The 18,366-nt window shown below is 47.0% G+C and overlaps 1 long non-coding RNA gene across 4 annotated transcripts in view; it reads right to left on the reverse strand.

The window, feature by feature from the left end:
• Positions 1-2,606: 2,606 nt before the first annotated feature.
• LOC141579019 (uncharacterized) overlaps positions 2,607-18,366 on the reverse strand; it is a 70,854-nt gene continuing 55,094 nt past the window's right edge. For 3 of the 4 annotated variants that reach the window (XR_012509898.1, XR_012509897.1, XR_012509900.1), the window contains one exon: positions 13,560-18,149. This is a non-coding gene — a long non-coding RNA (uncharacterized LOC141579019). Of the gene's footprint in view, positions 13,077-13,559; positions 18,150-18,366 lie in introns of those variants that run through there. The other variant, XR_012509899.1, reaches the window with a different exon arrangement.

Genomic DNA, 18,366 nt, shown 5'->3' on the forward strand with positions numbered 1-18,366 from the left:
GGTAATCTATAAAAATAACCCCGGGGGATCTGTCTCCCCTTCTCCGCCAGGTGGGAAGTCAGTTTGCCCCGTTGCCTTGTTACGCTTGTAACGCTTACCTTCTTCCTCCGGTGTCTCACTGTGCTGCTGGGCCCCCGGACTGGTGGTGCTGGCAGGGCCCTGGCTGCAGGCTGCATGCAGCCTCGCTGGTCCAAATCCTCAAACTGAGGTTGCTGATCCCAGAAGCACAAACCCCTTGGCTCCGTGTCTGCGTCTCTCTGCTTTCAGTCAGACAGGAATCCAAGGCTGGGCAAACCTCCAGGGTTTCAGATAGGCCTTCTGTTCAGGTAAACTTCCAAGGATATTTCTGCTTGGGAACAGTAACAGCTCAGGTTGCTTCCTGGGTTTTGACGTGTGCCTCTGTGAGATACCACCAGGTTTAGAACTGATGTTGTACTCGGAGCGAAAATGCCCACACGTGACTTGAATTAAACAGCCCTTCATGGACGAGAGATGCAAGGCTAACTAATCTCAGGGTGTTAAGCTGACGTTTTCTGAGCGGCACCAAGCCATCTTCCCTGTGGGAGGTAGGTCTTCGGCCCATGTGCTTGTTTCTAACTGAGTTCAGCTTCATGTTGGATACAAAGCAGCTTCCTGGTGTCCTAGGGAAGCAGCACAGTAAGGTGGGAAAATCGGCTTTAGCCTCCTTCTGCCCTGAGTTCAAATCCCTGCTCCAGACCCTGGTAGGTGTGATGAAAGTATTGAATTTCTCTGATCCTATGACCTTCCTCATAGGATTATTGTGAGGATCAAATTAGCATGTGCTGAATGACCAGAATGTAATAAATTCTCCACAGATGGTGGATATTATTTCTAAGGCCCCAAGGAGAGGAGATTGCTATTGCACAAATTTATTTTATAAATCAAAAATAATGTTAATAAAAATAATGGCATTATTGGAAATAGGCTAGTTTGCTCAAGAGAAATGCCTTCAGACTTTCTCATTATACCTGATTCTTTCCACATCTTTCATACTGGTTACCCAGGCTTAAGAATGTCCTCTAGAAGCAATATATGGGGAAGAAGTTCTTTAAAATGCTACTAAAACTAACAACAGTGTTTTCCAGCTCAATTTGGAAGAATGACTATAGCCCTGGGGGAAAGGAGTTCTTATTTTACCTTTCCAATCAATTCAGTTTTATCAAAAACATGGGGAAACAAACTAGCATTCAAAAACTAGATAACTACTTTGACAAAGAAAGAAATTCAGCATTTGTCCCCTTTGAAAACAGAGCAGGGGCCCTATCCTGACATGGAGATCTCTTTATTCAGGTTCAGCTTCATGAAAACGTGTGATGTTGAAGTATCTGTGAGGATTTGTTCAGCAAATGATATTTGAGCACCAACATTGAAGGGTTCAGTAATCACAGAAAAAGAGCCTGTGTCTTAGGTCAGGTTTGAATCTGAGGGGCTCTAAAGTGAGGCATTTACAGCCAAGAATCTGAAATTCAAAATTCAAAATCGCTCAGTTCGGAGCAGCACTGCATCTCTGGGCCGGCTGTCCCCAAACCATGCCCTTGGGCCATCTCGCTCATTCTTCCACCTTTCTTTCCCTTATGAGAATTTGTCAATCTTATAATCATTTATCAATTGTCTGAGAAATGGCTCTCGTGATATAATTCATGGGACTCCAATTGGTAAGACCTGTTCCTAAAATAATATTTTTTCCCATTTTTATTTTATTTTTTTGCCTTCATTTTTGTTTATTGAGTTATAGTCAGTTTTAACGTTGTGCCAATTTCTGGTGTACAGCACAATTCTTGTCATACATGAATATACATATAATCATTTTCATATTCTTTTTAACTGTGAGCTACTACGAGATATTGACTATGTTTCCCTGTGCTGTACAGTATAAACTTGTTTATCTATTTTATATATACCTGTCAATATCTGCAAATCTCCACCTCCCAGTTTATCCCTTCCCGCCTCACTCCCTCCAGCAACCACAAGTGTGTATTCTACGTCTGTGTGTCTGTTTCTGTTTTATATATAAGTTCATTTGTCTTCTTCTTCTTTTTTTTTTAGATTCCGTATATGAGAGATATCATACAGTATTTTTCAGTGGAAAATGACGAGAAATTAATATCAAAAATCTAAAATAACCAATTAGAAACCAACCACTGTGCTTGATGGATACAAATAAATGTTGGTTTTTGCAAAAGGAAAGTATTGTTTTCTATTTGGAAATAGGTGAACCCTGTCAAGCCAATAAAAAATAAGTTAGTTAATTATGAATAAGACAAAGAAATAATTTACAAAAATGTATTATAAAAAGATAATGAACAACTACATACCTATATACTGGCCCTGTTAGGCTACATGAATAATTTTCTGGAAACAAAAGTTACAAAATTGAGTCTCAAGGGGAGGGGATAGCTCAAGTGATAGAACGCATATTTAGGATGCACGAGTCCCTGGGTCCAATCCCCAGTACCTCCTCTAAAAATAAAATCAAGTGAATAAACCTAATTATCCCCCCCCCCCATAAATAAAATTCATGAATCCAAAATTGAATCTCAAAAGGACAGAAACTTCGGACAGACCAATTTCTTAAAAGAAATGTAGAAGCAGGTCAGACATCCACCTCGGTTGGCCTGAGGAGCTGATGTCTTTGAGTTGTTGGAAAGCTTGGCAACTATTTTACAAAGGTAGCTTCTCCCCACCCCAGCATCCACCAGCTTCCTCAGGATGAAACTGGGGCTTAAGTTTAAAACACACAAGTAAACATTCCTATAGACACAGAGCTTATTTGTTTTATATGTAGTACTTTGTTTCTTTTAATCCTTTACCCCTTCTTGTTCCTTCTTCCTTCCCTCTCACCACCAGTAACAACTAGTTTGTTCTCTATACCTGTGAGACTGTTTTGGTTTTATTATATACGTTCACTTGTTTTATATTTCAGATTCCACATATAAGTGATAACATCCAGTATTTGTCTTCTCTGTCTGACCTATTCCTCTAAGCACAATATCCTCCAGATAATTCCATGTCATTTCAAATGGGAAAAATGTCATTCTTTTTTATGACTGAGTAGTAGTCCATCCTATATGTATAAATGCAAATAAAATAAATTATATATTATTTATTTATTTATTCATTCATTGATTCATTCATCTATTGTTGGACACTTAGATTGCTTCCATTTTTTTGGCTATTGTAAATAATTCTGTTATATATATTGAGGTGCAAGTATCTTTTTGAATTGGAGTTTTTCTTTTCTTCAAACATATATCCAGGTGTGGAATTTCTGGATCATATGAGTTTTATATTTAGGCTTTGAGGAAGCTCCATGTTTTTCCCAAAATGGCTGCAAAAATCTACATTCCCACCAATGCTGTACAAGGTTTCCCTTTCCTCCACTTCCTCGTGAACATCTGTTACTTGTGACCTTTGTGATGATGGCCATTCTGGCAAGTGTGAGATGATATCTTATCGAGGTTTTGATGTGCACTTCTCAGATGATTAATGATGCTGAGCATCTTTCTTGTGCCTGTGGACTATCTGTATGTCATCTTTGGAAAAATGGCTATTTAGTGTTTGTACCCATTTTTTAACGAGACGTTGTGTGCTATTGAGTTGTGTCAGTTTTTGTATATTTTGGATATTACCCCTAATCAGATCTGAACTGCAGATATTTTCTCCCATTTCATACCTCAGCTTTTCAGTGTGTGCATGGTTTCCTTGGCTGTGCAGAAGCTTTTCAACAAGATGTAGCCTCAGTTGTTAATTTTTACTTTTATTTCTTCTATTTTTTGTAGTCAGAGCCAACGATTAAAAACCAAATCTGATGTTAAGGAGCTCACTACCTATTCTTTCTTGGTGTTACATGGTCTCAGGTCTTCTATTCAAGGCTTTAATCCATTCTGACTTCTGTTTTTGGATGATGTAAGAGAGCAGTCCAGTGGGATTCTTTTGCATGTAACTGCCCAGTTGTCCACATGCTATTTATTGTAGAGACTCTCCTTTCCCTGACTCTGCATTTTAGGCTACTTTGCTGTAAATTTCTTGACCATACATGTGTGGATTTACTTCTGGGCTCTGTAGTCTATTCCATCGGTCCAAGTGCCTGTTTTTATGCCAGTACCATACTGTTTGGGTCACTACACTTGTGGCTTGCTTTCTCCTTCTCTAAATTACATGTGGAAAACCAGCAGGGGCCAGGGCTCCTGAGTAGTGCAGGGCCTTTTATCCTGGGGTTGCCCAGGGCTGTAGAGCCCACTGGGATACCTGCTAGGCAGTTGCAGGATGAGTCATGGGACTGGGAACCTGAGGTTTTCTAGAGCCCCAGCTTCCTGCCACTTCCCAGGCAAGTCCTGGGGCCCATAAAGCCAGGCTGACATCTCCCAGGATTATGGAAAGAGCCCTGGGGGAGGAACCGAGGGCCCAGGGCAGAGCAACCTCCAGCATTTGAGGTAAACCTGAAGAAGTCACAGGTAAAGAGCTCAGTGTTCTCCCAGCCTAGGGCTTTTGAAGGTGGGGCAGGGGGTGGTCCTTGGAAGAACAGACAGAGGCCAGAGCGGCTGGACTGAGGGGAGCAAGGCCAGGTGGGCTGCTGGCAGGAGGAAGGCTTTTAACGTCTGGCTGAGGATCGTGGCTTTTCCCCAAAGTGCCTCTGAGAGATTTCCTGTGTGACAGTAACAGATTTGTCTTTTAACCATCCCTCCCTTGGGTCAGAGGGAGTGAGAAAGGGAAGCAAAGAGCATGAATCCAGGACAGTGTCAGTGGTGGCCTGGACAGGGAGGGGAGGGAGATGCAGAGGGGTGATGAATGCACTTGGAGTTGGGACCCAGGAACAGGGGAGGAACTGGCTGCATGTAGGGATGAGGAATAAAGAGGGAGCAGACAGAGCCACAGGGTCTGGTTTGAGCAGGTGGGGAGATGGAGCTACTGCATGGATGGGGGAAGGGTGGGAAGAGAGTTCCAGAAGGCACATAACCTTGGACACTTATGAGATTAGATCAATTCTGATACACTTTATTTTTACATTGACGCGTATTTGATTTACAGTGTTGTATAAGTCCGTGGTGTACAACATAATGATTCAGTTATGCATGTATATATGTTTTCTCACATTCTTTTCCATTATAGGTTATTACAAGTTACTGGATATAGTTTCCTGTGCTGTACAGCAGGTCCTTTTTTTTTTTTTTTTTATCAATTTTGTCTATACTGCTATGTATCTGTAATCCCACACTCCTGCTTTCTCCCTCCCCACCACCACTTTCCCCCTGGTAACCACAGATTGTTATCTATGTCTGTGAGTCTGATTCTGTTTTGTCAATAAGGTTACTTGTATTTTTTTTTTTTTGATTCCACGTATAAGTTATATATTTATGTTTCTCTGTCTGACTTACTTCACTGAGTATGCTAATCTCTGTGTCCATTCCATTTAGCTGGAAACAACACTCTTTTACCTCCTGTAGTGACTACCTAGTACTCCGAGGTGTACGTATACCACGTCTTCGTTACCCACTCACTGTAGACAGACACTGACTGCGCTTCCACCTCTTGGCTGTCATAAACAGAGCTGACGTGAATATTGAGCTGTATGTCTGGGAAGTCTAGAGATTATTATACTACGTGAAGTAAGTCAGACAAAGAGAAATATTATGATATAATTAATATGAGGAATCTAAACAAAGGTAAAAGTGATTCCATCTTATAATGAAGTCACTGGGAGGAACTGCTTCCCGGGGGTTTCAAGCAGGATGCAGTACTACTGGTGACAAAGAAAGACTCTGTGCCTGTTGACCTGGACTCTGGTAATACTGGGTTTGGATAAAGCCTGACAGCCAGCCTGATGCCTGGGGAGAGTGACTTAAGGACAGGAACATAAAGGAAGCAGCAGATGAGATTGACAAGCCTGTCTGGTGATGGCAGCCATCATCTGTCTGTCTGTCCCTGAGCCACTGTGCGTCCAGCCAGCGAAGCCCAGCCTGCCATTCTGTGTGCCCCATGAAGGGGACAGTCTCCTGCCTCCAGCACTGTGGTTTTGAGTGTAGGCAGTTGAGCCAGACTGTCTATGAGTCTGTGATTCCATCTCCAGCCCCTGCTACCTGTATAGCCTGAGTCATGGTGCTCTGACCTCCTAGCCAAGACCTCAACCCCTCTTTCATCAGCTTTTCTTTGGAAATTAGAAACCCTCAGGCCTCAGGATGCTCTTGCCTAACCCTCCCAAGTGCTGGCAGTTTTCTGCTGGCCACACAGAGAGTGAGCACTGGCTTATAAGCCTAAAAACACAGCACACACACACAGAGACACACAGACACACACGAAGATTGACATTAAATATGGGCCATGGGGTGGGATCAAGAGAAAAACAGACACAGAGGAGGAAATAAGAGGCAGAAACGACACTGGAGTCATCATCTAAATGTGAGACCACTCCTACACTTTTCAGGTCTTATCTGACAAGCGCCTGAGGACGTCCCTAGAAGTACCATGTAGAATCACCCCCACTGTGCAGGTGGGGAGACACACAGGCCTGGACAGACACTAGGACTTATCCAGGATGGAGAACAGGTAAGGAGGAGGAACTGAGTCTGGAAGCCAGGGCGTCCCCTCACAGCTGCACACTGAGCCTCCCCGGGAGCCGTGGAGAGGGCAGGGCTGCTGTCACTGTGGAAGAGGTGGGTCTGTGTGGAGAAGGGGGTGAGCAGAGGGCTGTGTGTGGAGGTGTTGTCTGAGGAGGGGGTTCCAGGAAGTGGACCCCAGGATGTGACATCACTTCCTTGATAACAGACCCCCAACAGAATTGGAACCCAGTAACCAGGCACCCACATTCTAGTGACGGCCCCTGAGCCAGCTCACTTGGCTGGAGGACAGTTCACAGAGAAACATGTTCTCCTTCTGTGTCCTGAACTCCTGGGCTTCACCTTCAGGAAAACCTGGCATGACAGGTGTCTCAGAGGTTGTAGGTTTTGGTTCAGCCAGCAACCAGGCCACCTCTGGACTTTAACCAGGAGGTCACCTAAGGTAAAAAATGTGGCCTGGAGCAGGCCAATCTGGGCCCAGCCTCCTCTGGGAACCCTCCCTGGGCAGGCCCACTTCCCCTCATCTGCATGTGGGGGAAGGGGGACTTGAGGGGAGGTGTCCCCTCTGGGCAGGAACAGGCTGTTGAGCACTTGGTAACCTGGTGGTCCTGTCATGGCCACACCCAAGGACAGGTCTGGCTGGGGAGAAAGAGGAATCCTGAGGGACATCTTACATGTGCCAGTGGGAATCCAAGGGCTTCAGGTTGTCAGCTTTTTTGTCACTAATGTAGATCTGCGCAGAGTGGTATGTGTGAGTCTGGTGTGGAGATGTCCTGTGGATCTGAGAACCAGCCGAGACATTCAGAAAGGGCTCTGAGGTTTCTGCCTGGCTTCTGGGGACTGTGTTTGCAGGACTCCACACAGGAGATCACGCAGGACCTTGTCCATGGAGTCCCCTGCTCCATCTCCTTGTAAGAGTGGCAGCGGTCCCAAGACACCAACAGAACCCAGGACGGGCTCAGGGTGAGTGCAAGCAAGGAGACTCTACACCCTGGAAGCCCTGGGTCCAAGAACTGCCCTCCACCTCTCCTGGTCTCCCTCTTGAGACCTGCTGGCAAAGCAACCTGATTCCCCATCTCTCCCACCCGCCCTCACAGCCCAGGCCCTGCCTTAGCCAGATGCAAAGTCAACATCCACATATTAGAATCTCTGAAAGAGCCTTTGATAGAATTTCAGTTCATGTTACGTCAAGGGTGTTTCTGTGTTTCTGTACAGATGTTCATGTTTTCCTTCCATCCCCACGTGTCCATGTTGGACTGACAATCCTGATCCCACACACTCCGGGATCAGCCTCTGGGTTCTCAGCTCTAAAATGAGATGCTTTGATAGCAGTCAAGGGGATGATGTAGTTAATAGAGGGAGATGCTGTCAACACTGGGCTGACACAATGATCTGAGAAACTGATGCACTTAGTCATCACCCACTGACACTTTTCCTGGTGATACTGAGAACCTTTATTCTGCCGCGAGTGTTCTTGTCCGACCTCTTGGCACAAGTCCCTGAGGCCTGTGGATTCAATCTGAGCTCCAGCCCTAAACCCCATGGTGGTCCATGGTGTTGCCTCTGACTCATGTCTCTCCTCTGTTCCACCCCAGGGGGAAGATGTGTCAACAGGGAGCAGGAATGAGGACTGCATGGTGTGGAGCATCCAGAGAGACAGACTGGAGATGCTTGTGGCAAATCTGTTGCCTGCTGTCCTGGGAAGCAACCCCTCCTTCCTACACACATTCCTGGGCACCTATAGAGCTTTGGCCACTGCCTAGAAGCTGCTTAACCTTCTATTCCAAAGGTGAGCACTCTGCCCTCATGGGACATCAGTGATTCAGCCACATACTAGTGGTGAGATGTGGGAATGTCACTCCACCAACGTGAACCTCAGTTTGTCACTGTGCACCCTCGGGTGAGAGAGCATCAGGCCCTGGGATGATACTAGGAACAGAGAGGGCCCTTCACGGAAAGTGCTTTCTGGGGCCCTGGCCCCTGGAAAGGTCAGCGGAAGGGGCTGTGGTTGTGCTAACTGGTCATCTCCTCCTGCCCTTGAGGCAGCCTCTGCCTCCTGCATCACTGAATGTGGCCTTGGGTTAAAATGTTTTCCTATTTCAAGTGTAACTCATGATTCCATTAGCTGCCCCTGTCCTAGGTCAGTGAGAGCAGGGATCCCTGGGAGGGAGAAGTGGGGTCCTAGGCCCACTCAGCTCTGTGTGGTGGGATTGGTTGGGCTCACTCATTCCTCAGGTATATAGGAAGGTCCACCAGGGACAGGCACATTTATGGGAACAACAATCATTTAACGCACTGAGCCGACAACAGCCCTGCCCTCCAGGGCTTCCATACTCCCGGGAATCACACTGTCACACTAGACATCACATCCAGTTCATGTGCTCAGGACAATCCATGTGACACAGTCCTGGCCTCCTCTAGATATGGATACATCCTCCCTTACACTGGTGAGGATGGACCCCTGTATGAGCTGAAATGGGGAGTTTCTTTGATTGAAGAGAGGGGCTCCCTTGCCTAAGTAAGTGTGGAGCTGTGGACTGTGTTGATAAGTTTGGGGGGGCAAACCCTGAATCCCACACAGCCTATGGTTTTGGCTTGAGAGTAGAAGTCTTAGGGCTTCTTCTGGCAGAGAGGAAAGGAGACACAGAGAGCTGTGGTTGGGGCTGTGGTGCTGTGAGAAGCATCTGGGAGGTCAGAGGGCAGAATCAGCCCCTAAGTGAACCCACAGCCATCCCCTCTCCATCCCAGGCCTGCCCCCACCCCCTTCCTGGGACCCAGAACACAAAGGGTGGAGAGCATCCTGCCCACCCTCTGGTGGAGCCTCAATGGTGGAGACTCAGCTGGTGCTCAGGGGATCCAGTGAGCCTCAGGGGACAGCTGAGCCCACCCTGTGGGAGGTGAGTGGCAGGGACAGGAGGGGACCCAGGCAGGGTCCCTGGAGGATTAGGCAGCAGGCAGGTGCAGGAGCTAAAGTCTGGGGTGTGAGGAGGCCTGTGGGAAGCCTGGGAGGCAGACATAGCCTGTCTGTTCCCTCCTGGATCGGACACTCATAGAGCAGCTCCTGTGTTCCCAAGATGGCAGTGCCCAGAGCAGACAACCTGCCTGTCCTCAGAGAGGTGCTGTCCAGTGGGGAGGGACTGGGGGGACAGAGCAGTGTGACAGGCGTCCCTGAAAAGGGGAGAAGTGGTCAAACCACAGATAAAGGGAAGTCCCTTCAGAAGGCTTGTAGCAGCCCCTCCTCTGAGTCCAGGCCCTCCTCTGCACAGACTGCCAGGTGAGATGGGACATGGAGCAGAGCCGGCCTCTGGATGGGCAGGAGCCAAGGGCAGAGTGGCCATGTCCCCGCAGGGCTGCCATGCAAGCACAGCGTGGGAGGCAAGGCCAGGCCTGTCACTCTGCTTCCCCACTATCACCCCCAGGGCCATGTCCTCCGTCCTGCGCACCTGGCTGCCCCAGTGCCCAGAGGATTTCCACCAGCCCCCAGAATTTCCCTGCCTGAAGATGGTACTGGCTTATGCAGAGCAGAGCATGCCTGGCTCAGACCTGGAGCACCAGGCCCATCTTCTGGCACAGCTGGAGCTCCCAGAGGCAGAGGGTGATGGTGGGGACCATGCAGGGTGGGTGATGGGGTGAGTCAGGACGGGAAAGCACTGGACCCCACAGAGCAGAGCCTCCTGAGGCTGGAACTGGCCCAGGAGCAATGCGGAGCCTCAGACCATTTGCCCTGGACTGCATCTGAGAATGCTTCTTGGGCATGGGCTCTTGGACTGAGGCTTCACTGCCTGGCAGTGAGGACTTGCCTATTTTGGGGAGACACGTGGAAAAGCAGTCCTACTGATGACAGTTTCCCGTCTTAGAGCTACAGCAGCAGCTCAGAGCAAGCTCCGGAAGCACCTGGAGACCTAAAGCCTGCTGCACGTCTCCTGCCCAGGACTGCTCCAGAGCCACAGCCTGCTCCCGCCCCAGCTCTCATTTAAGTTCAAAGCCAGGAAAAGCACCTGCACAGGCTCCAATTCTAGAGGAGGTTCAGGCAACAGCTGTCCTCCATCTCAGAGCCCGAAACATCAGGAAAAGCTGCTCGAGCACTTCCTCTACCACCTCAGCCAGCCGCCTGCCCGGCCTCACATCCAGAGCCTCAGCCAACCTCAGCAAGAGCTCCCCCACCGGCCCTGGGGTGCCACTGTGCTTTGGCCCAGCTGTGACCCCACAGGGTTATCCAGTTCTAGATCAGAGACCACAACACACCCAGTTCTCCTGGTTACTCAGGTGCTAGAGCCAGGTCCTCCCCGGATACACCTAGAGCTGCTACCCGATCAGCAAGGAGCTCCAGCACGCGCAGTGCCTTCGGGGCCGGGGGCTGAGCTGCCCCGGGTGCCAGCAGCAGCACTGGAGACGTCCTTCCCCTTCCCTGTAATTCCTTATTTAAAAAAAATAAATTTGTTCTCTTACATACACTAAATTATTTATTCTATGATATACAGTTACTTTCAAGTTTAATTTTTTGATTATTTTAAATTGTATGTGTACTTGGCATTAAGTACATTCACAATGTTACATAACCCCCTTTAATATCTATTCCAGAACATTTTGATCAAAGGAAAGTGCTGTAAGTATGAGTCAGGCTCTGCTGCCTCCCCTCCCCTTCAGTGCTGGCACACCCACTGTGCCTGATGTGGCTGTGAATTTACAAGCCCTGGTTATTCTTACTGGTGATATCATATTACAGTAGCCTGTTGTGTCTGGCTGAGTAATGTATGAGAAGACTGATTATCATGGGGTTTTTTGCTTTAAATATAAATTTTAAATATTAAAAATAAGGTGTGTCACCAAATTAAAGACAAGGCCTTGGATGTGTTCCCTCCAGCGGAATTTCCTAGCTGCAGCAGTGGCTCCCACTTGAGCTCATATGAGCAGAAACAGTTGTAACAAAACATATCAGGTGCTCAAGGAAACTACGCGAAGGCCAGAGCTTCAGGTCAGGAGCTTCAGAGCTGAGCACAGGCCCTTCCACCCCTCAGGCTCCCCCAGCAGTGACTCCCTGCCTTGTTCCTGGTCCAGACCCCCCGTGGCTAACATCCTGTCATTCAGCTTCTGCAGGGGAAGGGACTCTGCCTTTTGCCCAAAAGCACAAGTGGCGAGGAAGGAGGGCCAACATGTCCATCAAAGTAAGGTCAAGGGGGTCCCATGGTCTGAGTTAGTGAGACCACGGTCAGTGACCTCCCTCCTCGCCGCCCAGAGATGGAGCCCCCGGTGCAGAGAACATAGGTCCTCACAAAGGAAATTCCAAGGTCTCCCAAGAGGGGGAAAAACAGAAGCCCTTGTTTAAATTGGGAGCAGATGAAGCAGAGATTCAAGGGCCCACGGGAAGGCCTGCTTGGGCTGAGGCTCTACCCTGAGGCTTAGGAGCACAGGCTCTGGGTTGGTTTGTAGGATGTTACTAAGAATCATCATTCCAGAGTCTCTATGTAAAACCAAATTTGCCCCTAGAAAACACAATCAGTACAGATCCCTGAGCATCCCTTTTCTACCTTAGACCCTGTAGAAGGTTGAGATGTTGTGTAGCTCATAAGTAGAGAGAATGATAGGGGATGTGGTGTCAGAGTCAGGGCAGCTCAGGTTGTCTGACTTGGCCAGACGGGACCACTCTCATTGGATGCCGATATTTCCCTAATAGAGCAGAAACCCCAGAATACCACAGGCGTAGAGTGGTAAGGTTTTTCCTTTCTCATGGAAAAGAACTACAAGTGTAGAGAGTTCATACTGTCAACAGCACACCACAGTAGTCAGCCATTATCCATCTTTCAGACCCTTTCAGTATCTTTAGCTGGTGTCCATCCTCAAGGCTGTCTCTTGGTCCAAAATGGCTGCTGGAGCACCAACCTTGTCCAGTCCCCATGTCTTTACCTCTGAGGCAGGAATGAGGAAAGAGGAAGGGTCAAAGGGCCAACTCAGCTGCATCTACTCTATCTAAACAGTCTCCCCAAAACCCACACAGCCCACACGATCCTTTTGCTCACTTCTAATCTGCCTGACGTTCATCTGGCCACTTTCAGCTACAAGAGACCTTAGGAAGTCAACCATTGATTTGGAGAATTTGTCCTCATTTAGATGACTTTTCTCTTCTTAAGTAAAAAAACTAATGAAAGCCATGTGGTGATGACCTGGGCTGTTTGCTTACACTAAACACCAAGAAGAAGGGGAGGAGATGGAGTGATTTTCAGATGAGTTGGGTTTCGTTTACCCACCACAGAGGCCCTCTGCTTGGTGTCTCTTCATTCCCAGGGGAATTAGAGATGCAGTTTCTAACCAGGATTTTCTTGTGGCAAAGATGCTTTCATTTCCCAGGCAGGCGATTGGATCCACAGTGGGGTTTTCATCTGCCTGTTCCTTGGAAGCAGCTCAGAGAAGATCCTCTTCTGTTCTCTAATGAGGTGGGCAGAGGTGGAGGAATAGGAACTTGGGGAAGCAGTATGTCCAAAAAACTGGATCAAAAATTGAGATCTGCCAAAACAAAACAAAACAAAACAAAACAAAAACTCTGTCATCAAAAATTAGGCCTATTGGACACCCACACTTTCAGCCTAGAGGTACATAGGACATCAAGGTGATTATTAGTAAAAATAGTTCACATCCAATAAAACTCCACATGGTCAAATGCATTACTCACTGATGACGCAAGGAAAATGTACTACTGAACAATTTTGGTACCTGCTGTTTGACTCAGGTCAGTTGATGGGATCCAAATAATGGTCACTAAGGAAATCTTACAAAGGCAGACTGTAGTCATTAAATTATGTTTTGGACAAGAAATCTTACCACGTATTTCTTTTACATTTGATCCCAAGTGAAATACTTTCAGTAAATGAAAAATAAACATGGCTATCCCTGCGGCAGTCCTGAGGCTGGGAGCCGCCCCCAGCCCCCCCCCCCCCCCCAGGAGCCAGTGCGCAGGCGTGAGCAGAGGCAGGTGTGAGGGCTGCGGGGAAGGGGATTCACCCCTGAACTGTGTGGGTGCCTGGAAGGCCCTGGGTCGTGACAAGGAAGTTGAAGATTGAGTGGGTCACTGACTATGTGACCCTCCCGGCGGCCGGGGAGAAGCACAGAGGCTGGTAAGGGCAGCCCTGCCTGTCGCTCCTCCCCGCCCGCCTGCGCGCCAGCAAGGGGCCCGAGTCTCCAGCTGCCAGGCCGCGATCCTACCCGGGTCCTCGGCTCCGGGGCCGCCGCTACCAGTCGCAGCCGCTCCGCTGTCGGCAGCGTAAGGCCGTTGGGCTCGGGCCACGAAGGCGGCTTTGAGTGGAGGGCGTCCCTCTTGCGCGCGCTCCGGGCCCACAGGGCAGCGGGGCCGTCCCCTCAGGCGCCTGCGGCGGGGGACGGGGCGGGGCGGGACCTGGCCTGGGGCTGCGGGCCCCGGACTCGGCCACTTGCCCCGAGGCTCGCGGGCTCTGGACCAGGCGGCCGCCCGAGAGGAGCCACAAAGTCGGGGCCGCGGGGCTCAAGTCTCCCCTCGATGTGTCCAGAGCTGTGATGTTGCCTTTGGATTCTGGTTGCGCATAGATGGTGGGTGTGGAAACCACATGATGTCCCTGGACCACCAGCCGCCTGGAGAGTGTACTCAGATAGCACTTCTTAAAAGACTTAAGGGGTAGGATCAGATCCAAAAGGCTCCAGGTTACCTTTGAGCATTTTCCCACTTTATTGACAGAAATGACAATTACTGAGTCCCAGAGCGCCTCCTGGAGGGCAAGTTGTGACATACTAACATCTATCCAAAATTAGAAAGACATGGCCATTTTGACATTTTTGCATTTCGAGAGCCTTCTGAACAGTGTGTATGTGTGTGTTTCCTGTTGGTGGTACTCTTTTTCAGCAACAGGCCATCTTTTGGAGAAGCAAGTTTACTCTAAGTTCAATGAGCATTTTGAGCAGTTATAGACACTCAAATATTTGAAAATTCAAATTAAAAGGCTTGATGGCTTTTTGTTTTGGGGGGTCCTGTGATAAATTTTGCACGATGAAGGGAAGCCTATGGAAGCAGGAGAAATGCTTATTTCATGACACTCTGCTATGCACTGTTGCAATTTTGAATATCTAATTGCAGTTGAATCTCAGGTTGGCTCCAGCAAATGAGTATGCTTTTAGAATACTTTGTTGTTTGTCCTCTGGATTTTTATGTGCTATTTTTTTGGTACAAACATGCCTCGTTAGCAGGCTTCAAATCATAATAGAAGGTTGTTAAAACAAGGGATCACTGTAATTTACAATGGTTTGTAAGATAGTCTTTCTCTATTAAATTTTTTTCTTGATGCACCAAATTTTCTACACAAAACACTCAGAAATGACTTAAAAAAAAAAAAACCTACTATCCTTTGTCTCTGTTAGTGAGGCAGCCAGCACATCATCTCACTGTTGAAGACAATGACCTGCGACTGAAAGATGGGGATGGAGTACAGAAGAGTCTCCTGACCTAGAAGTGGCCATGGCCTGTATCCACCAAGAGGTCACTCCCAGTCAATGAGTCTTTCCCAGGCAGCATGGGATTTTAATTACTGTCGTCTGGGTGTAGTGAATTTTTGACAGAGGCATTTGCCAGTGATTGTGTTTTATGAAAGAGCCCTGCCTGTGAGGACCTAAGAGAGGCAGAGACATGTTCATCAGGCATCAACCACAGCAAAGATGAGGCAAGAAGAGTAAAAGAGAGCAAGTGAAAGGGGAGAGAGAGAAGAACAGAGACACTGTGACAAGGACAGAGACTGACAGGGAGAAAAAGAGACAAAGACAGGTGTAAGGAGAGACTCAGAGATCAAGACAAAAATACCAGCAAGGAAACTGCCGGGGCTGACAGTGAGAGGAAGCTGGAGAGACAGGGTGTGTTAGCCAGCTCATCCTGGCCTTGGGAAGGCCAGCACTGTCTCCCCAGTCCTGGGTACAGGGAAGATGACTGCAGGAGAAATGATTCCTTTCTTTGACTGCAGATGGTGTGTTTTCTGGAATTCTGTGTTCTTATTCAGAGAGAAAAGTATTATTCTTCAGATAGTCTAGAAACACCACCGGGGTACAGCTGAAGCCTACCCCAGACTGCAGCGTGGTACCAGCACAGGTCTTTCTAATGCCACCTGCTTCTTGGTCTTTCTAGGTGCTTTGGTGAGTCTCCTGATATCAGGATGTCATTGCTTTAAATAATGTCCTGAATTGTACTGGAGCTGTTTTTGTTGGGACTTGGAGTCCTGGGAGGGTACTGGTACATTTCCTAGGCAGGGACCTAGGGGGAATATTGAAAGGAAGTGGGTTGGCTGTCCTTTTTCAATATTAGGCTTAAACTGGGAAGATTATGTACATTTGGTCTGAACAAACACTTTGCTGGTGACATGAGGGACTGAGTGTGCTCATCTCTGAAGAAAAGGAATCTGCTTTTTCGGGTCACAAGGTGTCCTCTGGCAACTGAGAACCCAGTGGAATGTCTGTGGATCTGTCTTCTTGATGGGTAGTGTTTCTGCAGGGGATCCCACTATAGGAATTCTGTCAATTCCGCTAGACAGTGGGCACCGTAAGGCCGATCACCTAGTGCTCCAAATCCCCCCAGCCGTTCCTGCTGGAGAGGGACAGATGAGAGAGTCCAACAGACCCAAGAAGAACTCCTTAGGGAGCTAGACTCAGAAGCAGCACACTTTGGATCCATCACTAGGCCCTCAGAAGGTTGTTCAGATCATAGCTGATTTAGGATACCAAGTTAATGATGGGAAACTGTAGCTCAAAAGCTGAACAGCTCCTGGAGAGGCAGCCACTTGTTGGATCTCTGGCTGGCTTCTTCTCTTGCCAATGCTGGCAAGAACTCAACTCTGAAATGCCAGGATGGAGCTCTTTCAACATCCCAAAACTGTAGAGAAAGCTGACTTGATGAGACATCTTTTCAAAATGTTGACCCTGAGAGAAGAAACTTCCCAGGAGAAAAATTGAAGTTATAGCTATTATCATGTCCTTGAAATATATACACAGCCCCCATCACCTAAGACTACACACTTGGCTTAATTAGCAGAACCTGAAAGTGAAAACAAAAAAAGAGGCTTTTTGAATTGTTTTTTCTTTTTATTGAGTTATAGTCAGTTTACAATGCTGTGTCAATTTCTGGTGTACAGCACAATTTTTCAGTCATAAATTAATATACATATATCCATTTTCATGTTCTTTTTCACCAAGAGCTATTAGAAGATCTTAAATATATTTCCCTGTGCTACACAGTATAAGCTTGTTTATCTAGTTTATATATACCTCTCAGTATCTGCACATCTCAAACTCCCAGTCTGTCCCTCCTACACCCCTCCCCCATGGCAACCACAAGTTTGAGTTCTATGTCTGTGAGTCTGTTTCTGTTTTGTATTTTAGTTTACTTGTCTTCTTCTTCTTCTTTTTTTTTTTTTAGATTCCACGTATGAGTGATACTCATACGATATTTTTCTTTCTCTATCTGGTTTACTTCATTTAGAATGACATTCTCCAGGGAACCCATATTACAGCAAATGGCATTATGTTGTCATTTTTATGACTGAATAGCATTGCACTGTATAAATATACTACATCTTCTTTGTCCAGTCATCTGTAAGTGGACATTTAGGTTGTTTCCATGTCTTGGCTATTGTAAATAGTGCTGCTATTAACATTGGGGTGCATGTGTCTTTTTGAATTAGGGTTCCACCTGGATATATGCCCAGGAGTGGGATTGCTGGGTCATATGGTAAGTCTATTCCTAGTCTTTTGAGGAATCCCCATACCGTTTTCCACAGTGGCTGCACCAAACTGCATTCCCACCAGCAGTGTAGGAGGGTTCCCTTTTCTTGACACCTTCTCTAGCATCCATTATCTGTGGACTTTTGAATGACGGCCATCCTGACTGGTGTGAGATGATACCTCGTTGTAGTTTTCATTTGCATTTCTCTGATAATTAGTGATATTGAGCATTTTTTCATGTGCTTTTTGATCATTTGTATGTCTTCCTTGGAGAATTGCTTGTTTGGGTCTTCTGTCCATTTTTGGATTGGGGTGTTTGTTTTTTTCTTTTAAGTCATATGAACTTGTTATATATTCTGGAGATGAAGTCCTTGTCAGTTTCAGCCTTTGCAAATATTTTCTCCCATTCTGAAGGTTATCATTTTGTTTTGCTTATTATTTCCTTTGCTGTGCAAAAGCTTGTAAGTTTAATTAGGTCCCATGTGCTTATTTTTGCTTTTGTTTCTATTGCTTGGGTAGACTGCCCTAGGAGAACATTGCTGAGATAAATGTGAGAGAATGTTTTGCCTGTGTTTTCTTCTAGGAGGTTTATTGTGTCTTGTCTTATTTTTAAGTCTTTAACCCATTTTGAGTTTATTTTTGTGTAGTGTGAGAGAGTGTTCTAACTTCATTGATTTACATTCTGCTGTCCAGTTTTCCCAACACCATTTGCTGAAGAGACTGTCTTTATTCCATTGCCTCCTTTGTCAAAGATTAATTGACCAAAAGTCTGTGGGTTCATTTCTGGGCTCTCTGTTCTGTTCCATTGATCCATATGTTTGTTTCTCAGGAGTGCCAAAGGGACTCTTCTCCCTTGAACAGGAATTAGACTTGTGAGAAGAGGGACAAATCATGAGATTTCACACCACCTCACTAGGATGAGGGGTGATCACCTATGGGAGCCTGGGCGACTGCTGGCCTGAGAAGGGAAGCCACACAGACAGTAAAGAACAGCTTTTATTCTCAGGGATGCCACAGGAATTTTTCTCCCCTGAACCAAGGACTTAAGTCTTGTGAGAAAAGGTGCAAA

Source organism: Camelus bactrianus, chromosome 11 (assembly GCF_048773025.1).
Source record: "Camelus bactrianus isolate YW-2024 breed Bactrian camel chromosome 11, ASM4877302v1, whole genome shotgun sequence".
In the NCBI taxonomy this organism is placed as follows: Eukaryota; Metazoa; Chordata; class Mammalia; order Artiodactyla; family Camelidae; genus Camelus; species Camelus bactrianus.